Genomic DNA, 9,317 nt, shown 5'->3' with positions numbered 1-9,317 from the left:
TGGAGAGAATGGACAACCTCGTCTTACCCTGATTATAGTGGGATTTCCTTTGAGTTTCTCTTCACTTAATTTGATGTTGTAGAGTACTTATTGTTATGTCAGTCAACTATGTTCTTTTGTTTGTTTGTTTGTTTGTTTGTTTCATGGAAGACTAATCCTGTAGTTCCTTTTTATGTATACTTTCATATAAGAGTACTGCACCAGTCATCTGAGGGGTCTAATTAGTGAAGCCATCACCATGGATCCACACTGCTGGGCTCACAGATGAACATATTTCTTTCTGCTCTATAGGAAAGCTAATCTCCTTTGTCTAACACTAAATGCTAGCACTCCAGGGATGACACTGCGGCTTAGACTCCAAATACCAAGTGACAAATCATACTTAAAGACATCGATTTCCTTTGCTGGAAAATTTTATGACCTTCTGCGTGTGCTTCATCTTTACTGTGTGTTTGCTTATTGAATTACGCCCATGACTATTTTTCTTGCTGAATTATCTCCTTAAAAAAAATCCTCAACAAGGTACCACTTCATTCCCAATCTTGTGTATTCCTATGCTGAGCACATGGGTACCAAGCTTTCAGCAATAAGGGTGGGGGACAGGGAGATACTAAGAATAGAACTGTAGATTTTAAAGGTGCAGATGGACCATAGACTCTATCCTGTGGGAAGAAGGATGCTAATCTTCAGGGTTTAATCTGAGGTTCTGGACCTCTCACAGGTTGTTAGACCTGAGATTTTCCTCTGGTCCCTAGTGCTTGAGTTGATCTCCACATTAGTTCAGTGTCCACTTAGCAAATGCTAAGGGACAGAGATGTTATCAAAGGGGAGGAGCTGTGAGGAGAGTCTAGTGGACATTTGAGGGCTGGGAACCCCAGGGAGTTTGCATCAGTGGAGACTGAAGCAGCAAGCTCTGACATGTTCAGCAGAAGCTATGAGGTTTCCTGGTAGTTTCCAAGGCCTCGGTGAGAGAGCCCAGCACCTATGCACAGGAACACAAGCGTTGCTGTGATTATATAGGCAGATGGGACTCTGGCTGCCTAGAGAGACCAAGCATGATTAACCTCAGAGAAATGGGGCTCTGATGTGATGCTTGCTTTTGAATATCCTTGCCTTGCTCTTCCTCCATCTATTCCTCTCCATGAGGAAATTCCAAGACACCCAGGTATACCATGGTTCTCTCCCACATCCCCAGTTATCTGGGAACATAGACACACCCACTGGAAATTCTAAAGGCACATGTCCCTATCAGACCAGCAAAGGGAAAGCTCACTGTTAGTCTTCAGTTGTCAAGCAGTGGCTGTTTGAAGGGCTGGAGGAGAGTGGTTTAAAGGAAGTGTAGAACTGGGGGCTGAGGTATGTCACACTCGCCATGTCATGTTGCCATAATGAATAGCACTGAGGGGGGAAGAACTCAGCTCTAACCCTGTGTACAATGGAAAACTGTCCATCTGTTGACATCTGTCTTCTGAGGCATCATGGGGCACTGGATAGGAGATAACTCCATAGACTTCCAAAATGCCTTTATGTGTTAGTGGGTACAGAAAAAAAAAAAAAAGAAAGAAAGAAAGAAAGAAAAAAAGAAGAAAAAAAAAGAAAAAAAAAGAAAAAAAAGAAAGAAAGAAAAAGAAAAAAAAAGAAAAGAAAGAAAGAAAAGAAAGAATAAGGAAAATCATTATTATAAAACCCACTAGCCTTTAATGAGTGCCAGTCTTTGTGTTAAGACTTTTTGCATAGTTTATTTCATTTACTTAACTGATATACAAGAAATAAGATTGTTGCAGTGTTGCAGGTAAAGAAATCAAGACTGAGATAGCGCCAGATAGCTTTCCAAAGTGGCTGCACTAGACTGCATTCCCATCAGCAATGAAGGAGTGTTCCTCTTTCTCCACATCCTCGCCAGCATGTGGTGTCGCTTGAATTTTTGATCTTGGCCATTCTGATGGGAGTAAAATGGAATCTCATAGTTGTTTTGGCTTGCATTTCTCTGATGACTAAAGACGTTGATCATTTCTTTAAATGTTTCTCAGCCATTTGATATTTCTCTGTTGAGAATTCTGTGTTTAGTTCCAAGCCCCAGCTTGAAATTCCAATATACTCCTTAGAATATACCCAGAAGATGCTCCAGCATACAACAGGGACATATGCTCAACCATGTTCATAGCAGCCTTATTCATAATAGCCAGAACATGGAAACAGCGTAAGTGTTCATCAGTAGAAGAATGGATAAAGAAACTGTGGTACATTTACACTATGGAATACTACTCAGCTATTAAAACAAGGAGTTCCTGAAATTTGTGGACAAATGGATTGAACTGGAAATGATAATAATGAGTGAGCTAACCCAGAAGCAGAGAGACTCAAATAGTATATACTCACTTATATCTGGACACTAGGCCAAGGAGTATGTCTCATGAAAGTCTTCACTTACCAAGAAAATGGGATAGTGATGAGGATACCCTAAAGTGGGAGAAATATAGGAGATAGGGAAATAGATGGATCCAGAGGGTCCTGGAAACCTGCAAGAAGAACACAATGATGGGCAGATCTGGGCCCAGGGGTTCTGCTCGATCTATGGCATCAACCAAGGACAATATGTGCAGTCACAGTTAAGTAAAGGCTAGGGACTGACTTTCACACGAATTGTGGTGCCCCTTATTTGGCCATGTCCCCTTGATGGGGAGGCCCAATGGCACTCGAAGGAAGGATAGCAGGCTACCAAGAAGAGACTTGATACCTTAGTAACATATTCAGGGGGAGGAGGTCCCCCTCAGCCACAGTCATAGGGAAGGGGAATGGGGTGAAAGTGGGAGGGAGGGAGGAATGGGAGGATGCACGGGATGAGATAGCAAATGAGATGTAATATGAATGATTTTATTTTTCAATAAAAAAAAAAAAGAAATCAAGACTGAGAAGAAAGAGTTAAGTAATATGTCCTGTTAATACAGAACATAAGGGGAGACGGGATTTTTATCTAAAATCAGTGCACTCTACCACCATGTTATCTCCCCATCCTTGCAGATGCAAATTTTGGTCCTTGGAAATGGAAATGAAAATATCTGAATCCCTAAAAAGAGGAAAAGAAATAAGCAGGAGCTATTAAACGAAACAAATAGCTTAGAAACGGGAGGAACAAAACAGAAGTCAGGGCTTTTATGTGGCTCAGAAATGAGGTATTCTGCTACTCGCACAGCTACCTCATAAACAACCACACCACGGAGTTGAAAGAGGGTCTGTATTTAAGTCACCCATGAGCTGTTGGCTGTGAATGACTTAGTTCCAATGAGGCATTATCGTTTTCTTTTCTCTTTATGACCTACACATAGTTTATCTCTGAGCGGCCCCAGTGATAGCTCCTCTACATAGCCCTGATAGCTGGGCTTGGTCCTTCTGTGTCATCTCCAGCTCCAGTGGATGCTGCCGCCGAGCATCTGAATTGTAGCAATCCGATAAATCAAGGCATCCAGGCACAAATGTCTGGCTGAGAGTTGCTGAAGAAAAACGGTTTAAGCAGAAATGATTCTAATATCTGTTATCCACAGTGCCATATTTAAAAACAAATCAGGTGTTTTGTTCTCTTGGAGATGCTAGTTTGGTGACAAGTGACAGATTGAAAAATAAAACTCTTCTTTCCAGCCACTGCCAAGCAATGGGCATCTCTCAGGACAGCTGGCACAAGCACCATAAGCGTAGGGGTAAGAGGACTCCCCAACACATGAAGTGGAAGTCTGAATTGGGATGGCGTGCTGTCAACACTGAGACTGGTCCTCACCATATACACACAGTGTGAGTTTGAGGAAGCAATGAGAAGTCATATGCCCTGAGATGGGATGTGGGGAACTTTTTCCTAGGGTGCTGAGTGTTGTACTCATGAAACAAGGGTCATTGATGCAGTCAACAACACATCTAATAACGAGCTGGTCCACACCAATGCCCTGGTGAAGAACCATATTGTGCGTGTTGACAGCACACCACACTCACTACGGAAATAGTCCCACTATGCACTGCCCCTGGCCTGCAAGAAGGGGGCTAAGCTGACTCCTGAGGAGGAAGAGGTCTTAAATAAACAAAAAATCATCAAAGAAAATTCAAAATAAATATGATGAAAGGAAAAAGAATGCCCAAATTAGCAATCTTCTGAGGGGGGAGCACTTCCAGTAGCTTCTTGCCTATATTGCCTCAAGACCAGGCCAGTGTGACAGAGTAGATGGCCATGTGCTAGAAGGCAAAGAACTAGAGTTCCATCTGAGGAAGATCAAAGCCTTAGAAAGGCAAACAAGCCAGCATTCACAGCTCATGTAATAAAGGTGTTTATCATTCTATATTAGAACGCAAGCAAGCAAAGAAGGAAGGAAGGAAGGAAAAATTAAATTAAATTAAAATTAAAAAAATAAAGCCATGCCTGTCTCCTCCCAGAGAACAAAGGACAAAGGTGCTAGGCTGCCAGAGCCTTCCACCCACAGTCAGATTTATAGGCAAAAACTTTATTCTTCCCTCATGGACCAGGTTGACCAGCACTCCCTTTCCTAGTCGTTGCCAAAAGATAAAATCATAGACTGTCATTAGGGGAAAACATTTTATCTTTCAGAATAAGAAATAGAAAGCACAGGCATCCTGTAGATCTAAGAAAAGTGGGCTGGCTGTTGGCACTGCCCTACTAACAATCAAGATGGCTGTGTGTCTGCCCATGCCACTTGATTCTTCTTGGTAGAGACACTATAGAAGCATCTTGCTATCACTACTGTTTCCATGTTGGCTGTGCTAATTCCAACCTTGACCAGCACTTTGTTCTACATCCTTGCCAACCTTATGACTTGTCTCTTTTATCATAACATTCTTAGCATGAGGAAGGTGGGATCTCATGGTGAGTTCTTTCTTTCTGGCAGTTCTATTTGTATTTTGTCTTTTGAGAGATACTTTTTCAGGTCATTTTCTGTATTTTTTTTCCTTTTTTTTTTTTATTAATTTATTCTTGTTACAACTCAATGTTTATCCCATCCCTTGTATCCTCCCATTCCTCCCCCCCCCCCATTTTCCCATTATTCCCCTCCCCTATGACTGTTCCTGAGGGGGATTACCTCCCCCTGTATATTCCATTTTCTGTATTTAAATCAGTCAGTTTGCTTCATTTTATTAAGTTCTTTGAGATTCTTTTGTATTTTGCATATTAGACCCTTGTCAGATGAATGGCTCATAGATATTTTCTCTCATTTTGTAAGATTTTCTTTGCTCTACATAAGATTTTGTTTTGACTTGGAGGTTATTTGTTGTTTGGTTATTTTTTTTTCACTTGTCCCTTTACTGCTTGTGTTTGGAGTCAGATCCAAAAATATCTTCACCTAGACCAATGCCAGGAATCTTTTTCCCTATGCCTTTTAATGACAACCTTTAAAAAAATATTTACACTATTTTGCTTTATGTGAGTGTTTTTGCCTTAATGTACTTAAGTGCACCTCATGCTTGCCTGGTTACATTCCTGGAAGTGGAATTTCAGATGGTTGTGAGCCATCAGCCATAGATCCCATGTCCTCTGCAAGAGTAGTAAGTACTCTTAAGTATGGAGCCATCCATCTCTCCTGCCCAGCCCTGTAATGATGATATAGTCTTATGGAACTCAGAGAATTAGAAAGATATTAGCGCATACCCTTTATCAAATGGAACACTGGACATGACATGTCATAAACAACAAGAGTTGGAATGATGAATGCCTATGCCGAGGACATAAACTTCACAAGCAGATGGAATCGCAAGCTATTTGGCTTTTATTCTAGGCTACTACTGAACACTTGCTTTTCCCATTCATGGTTTTTGTTTTCTAATAAAGTGACTCATAGAGGCTTCTAGATAGCTCAGGATGGTGGCTAGCCATGTTAGAAAGGCCAGTTCTGGGAACACAAAATGGTAGAGCTTTGAACCACGTAACCTCCTAGAAGGAAATGCACAAGCAGAAACTGAATTCATTTGACCAACGACTCAGTCAATCTGTCCAGTGATGAAATCCCAGCAAGAACTCACCCTGAAGCTCGGCTGAACCTGGAGAACACCCGAATGCTGAAGGGGAGAGATGTGGACCAGCTTCATCAGGAGGGAGTAGGAGCTGTGCATTCCACACTGGCTGCCCTAGACCTTGCTTTCTGTGCCTCTTATTTTAGATGGCTCTGATTTATATTCCTTATAACAAAATATGGTGTAAACTGTAACACATGGTGTTTTGCTGATTTCTATGTGCTGTTCTAGCTATTTACCAATGTCCAGGACTTATATCACAAGAGCACCTCAGTATTAGGCTAGTCAGTCAGAGGTGCAGATGGCCAGGGGTCATAGCTATGATCAGAAGTAAATGAAACCCTTTTGTTTAAAAGATGTTTTCATTTTCTTAGATATTTATATGGGTGTTTTGCTTACTTGTACATCTGTGCACTACATGTATAGTGCTGAAACAGGCAGAAGAAGGTGTTAGATCCCCTGGGCCTGGAGTTATAGACAGTTGTGAACTGTCGTGTGGATGCTGGGAACCAAACCCAGCTCTTCTGGATGAGCTGCCAATACTTTTAACCTCTGAGCCATCTCTCCAGCCCCGTAAATACAATCTTGCTGGGCTCCATGCCTTCAACCTGCATGACTAACTGGAGTCAGTCAGTGTCAGAACCGAAGTGTAGAATTACCACACAGACTAATCTTGATACTTTTATTATTATGTGCATGGAGATAAAGGGCTTTGGTGACAGTTGGATGTATTCAGCATAGAAATTTTAATTTGGAAAAAAATAATAGCAGATGTGGCTCAGTCAGTAAAGCTCTAGCCATGCAAGCACGAGGACCTGAATTCAGATTTCTAGAAGTCATTAAAAAAAACAAAAACAAAAACAAAAACAAAAAAAAACAGGCAGATATGATAATCCTAACACCGGGAAGGCAGAAATAAAAATGGCACTAGAGTTTACTCTCAGACAGCATAGCTGAATTGACAGTCATATATAGACAGACAGACAGCAATAGAGGAGCAAACAGAGGAACATACCTCCACATACACATGAACAAGTACACGTGCGTAACCACGCACAGACACACATGTGCACGTGCACGCACACATGCACGCATACACGCTCACACATGCAAATACGCACATGGCAAAATTTGAGTTTGAGGATGATGTTATTTGTCTTGCAATAGACTGGAAAGTCAGTGTTGACGTTATCAGCAATGAAGTGTGAGCTGAGGGCCCCAGGAGGAAAGCTCACTGTCCAGCCCAGCAAGCACTTTCCTCAAGGGCAGCAGTTGGCATCAGTAAATGGTGGCGCATCTTAATCTGCTGGTGATGGTGATGTCTGCAAACAGGCCAAAAGCACAAATCCATTCAAGGCTAAATTTATCAAACTAGATTACCATGGCATGTTCAACCACTGATTACATGACATTTGTCCAAGTGCTGTGGCTCAGCACTGTACAAAGGTGCTGATGGCCTAAGTTTTCAGAATATAACTATCTCCCAGAAGTATATAAAAGGCTTCTCTTTACAGAGAAATTAGTGAAAGTCATGAGTTGGATATATTTTAACATTACCTCCACAGGGTACAGTGGAAATGGAAAAATAAAAGGCTTCTAGAATAGACTGTGATAAGAAACCTCAAGCTATTCTATCAAAGGCTCATGCCTTGGTGACCCTCTACTTACATTTGACAGAACACCCAGAGGCATCTTCTATGAGGACTCACCGCAGTAATTCCACAGCCTGGTTTTGTCCTTTGAGTTAGTGATAATTACCTATGGCACATCTCCTCAGCTTCTGATTTCTAGTTTACTTAAAATCATGAGTAAGAGGTGATACATAGTGGCAGCTAAGGCTGACCGGTAGCTAATGGTGTTCCTATCAAGCTAGTTATAATAACTTGTAAAATACTGTATTTGCTTTAAAATCATCCAGAATTTGTTCGTTGCCAGTAGCAATGGTATTCCTTTTGTATTTACAGAAACTGGCAGTCTGTTTGCTGGATGCCAATTAACTTAGCTTCAAATGTCAAAATTGTAATTCTTCATTGCCTAAGGCTTGGCCAAGGGCAACATAAGGCTAAGTGGATGATCTCCAGAAAAGTTAATTGGTGTGAAATATAAAAACAAAACAAAAATAACCATTTTATATTCCTGGACACTTCTTCTCAAGAGTAAATAATGAGTGGAAAATATTTAATCTAATTATTAAATGTTGATATGAAAACTTCAGCACTTGAGTCATGACTCTCTCCATCACTCAACTCCTATTTTAGTTCCAGTTGATTAGACTCCAGTGGACACAGGAAAAAGATGGTGTCTCTTGCTCCCTTTAGCCTCTGGACTAAGGCTTTAATTTCACCTCTCCCAGAACAGGCCACTAGTACCATCTGTCCTTCACAGAATCATATTGTTAAAAACTCTGTTCTGAGTAGATGTGGCAGTTGGAGCCACCATGCCTTTCCCCAGCTTCCTCTCACAGGATGAGAGCTCGGATCTGGGTGCTGTAAGCTAAGAACTGATGGTCTCCACTAGGGCTGCTCATAGGGAGCAATTTCTATACCATGAGGCAAGCCCGCACAACAAGAACATACCATCTTGCCAGCTGTACTAACAGAGCAGTTGTAAGGCATGGTGAGCAATGGAGTGTTGCCCCATTCCTCACTCTGGTACAGAAGCTCTGAGGTCCCTTTTCATAGCAAAATGCTTGATAAGAATGAGGAACTCCATGGTCTGTCTGAACATGGAGTAGTTCCTAGCTACAGGTATTCCCAAAAGCAATGATGATGTCGTGGACCAGTAACTAAGAAGGCTTGCAGAGCAGACAATCCAACAGATGAACAGAAACAATCAATGCCAGAGTCAGCCAAGAACAGCCCTGATGTGATGAAAAGAAAAGTTACCCCCGGAGGTCTGCAAGGCTGTGTGTGAGTGCTCCTGGCTGTACCCACTCAGGAGCAATTAAGGCAGGTTTGCGAAGAGTCAGTCTATCAGCAAAGGCATCTAAGCCTTATGGAGCAAAAGGCTCTTCTGATAAAACTCTACTTGAAAGGTAACTTCTAGGGTTACAACAGAAAGCCACTGTTGTCTCAGTGTACCTGGAGTGTGTATGAGTAAGCAACAGTGTGGCACATCAAGAGCTGCTAGAAAGAGCTAGGATCTAGGTCTAGATGAGTGTTGAAAGCATCTGCAAGTTCCCATAAATGTGAGACTGCTGTACACACACTCAAGGAGTTGGTGCAAGATCAGGCTGAGGGGTGGCTGGGAAAGGCTTCCTTGTGGGCTTTGACAAAGAACAGCTTTGGGAATACCCAGAGGTGATCCCTAGG

At 41.9% G+C, this 9,317-nt stretch overlaps 1 pseudogene; it reads left to right on the top strand.

Moving 5' to 3' along the window:
* The first annotated feature begins 3,649 nt into the window (after nucleotides 1-3,649).
* Nucleotides 3,650-4,302, top strand: LOC127199659 (40S ribosomal protein S8-like; annotated as a pseudogene).
* Nucleotides 4,303-9,317: the final 5,015 nt, after the last annotated feature.

The sequence above is a fragment of the Acomys russatus genome, chromosome 15 (genome assembly GCF_903995435.1).
Source record: "Acomys russatus chromosome 15, mAcoRus1.1, whole genome shotgun sequence".
Taxonomy (NCBI): Eukaryota; Metazoa; Chordata; class Mammalia; order Rodentia; family Muridae; genus Acomys; species Acomys russatus.
This window is presented reverse-complemented; position numbering and strand designations above follow the sequence as displayed.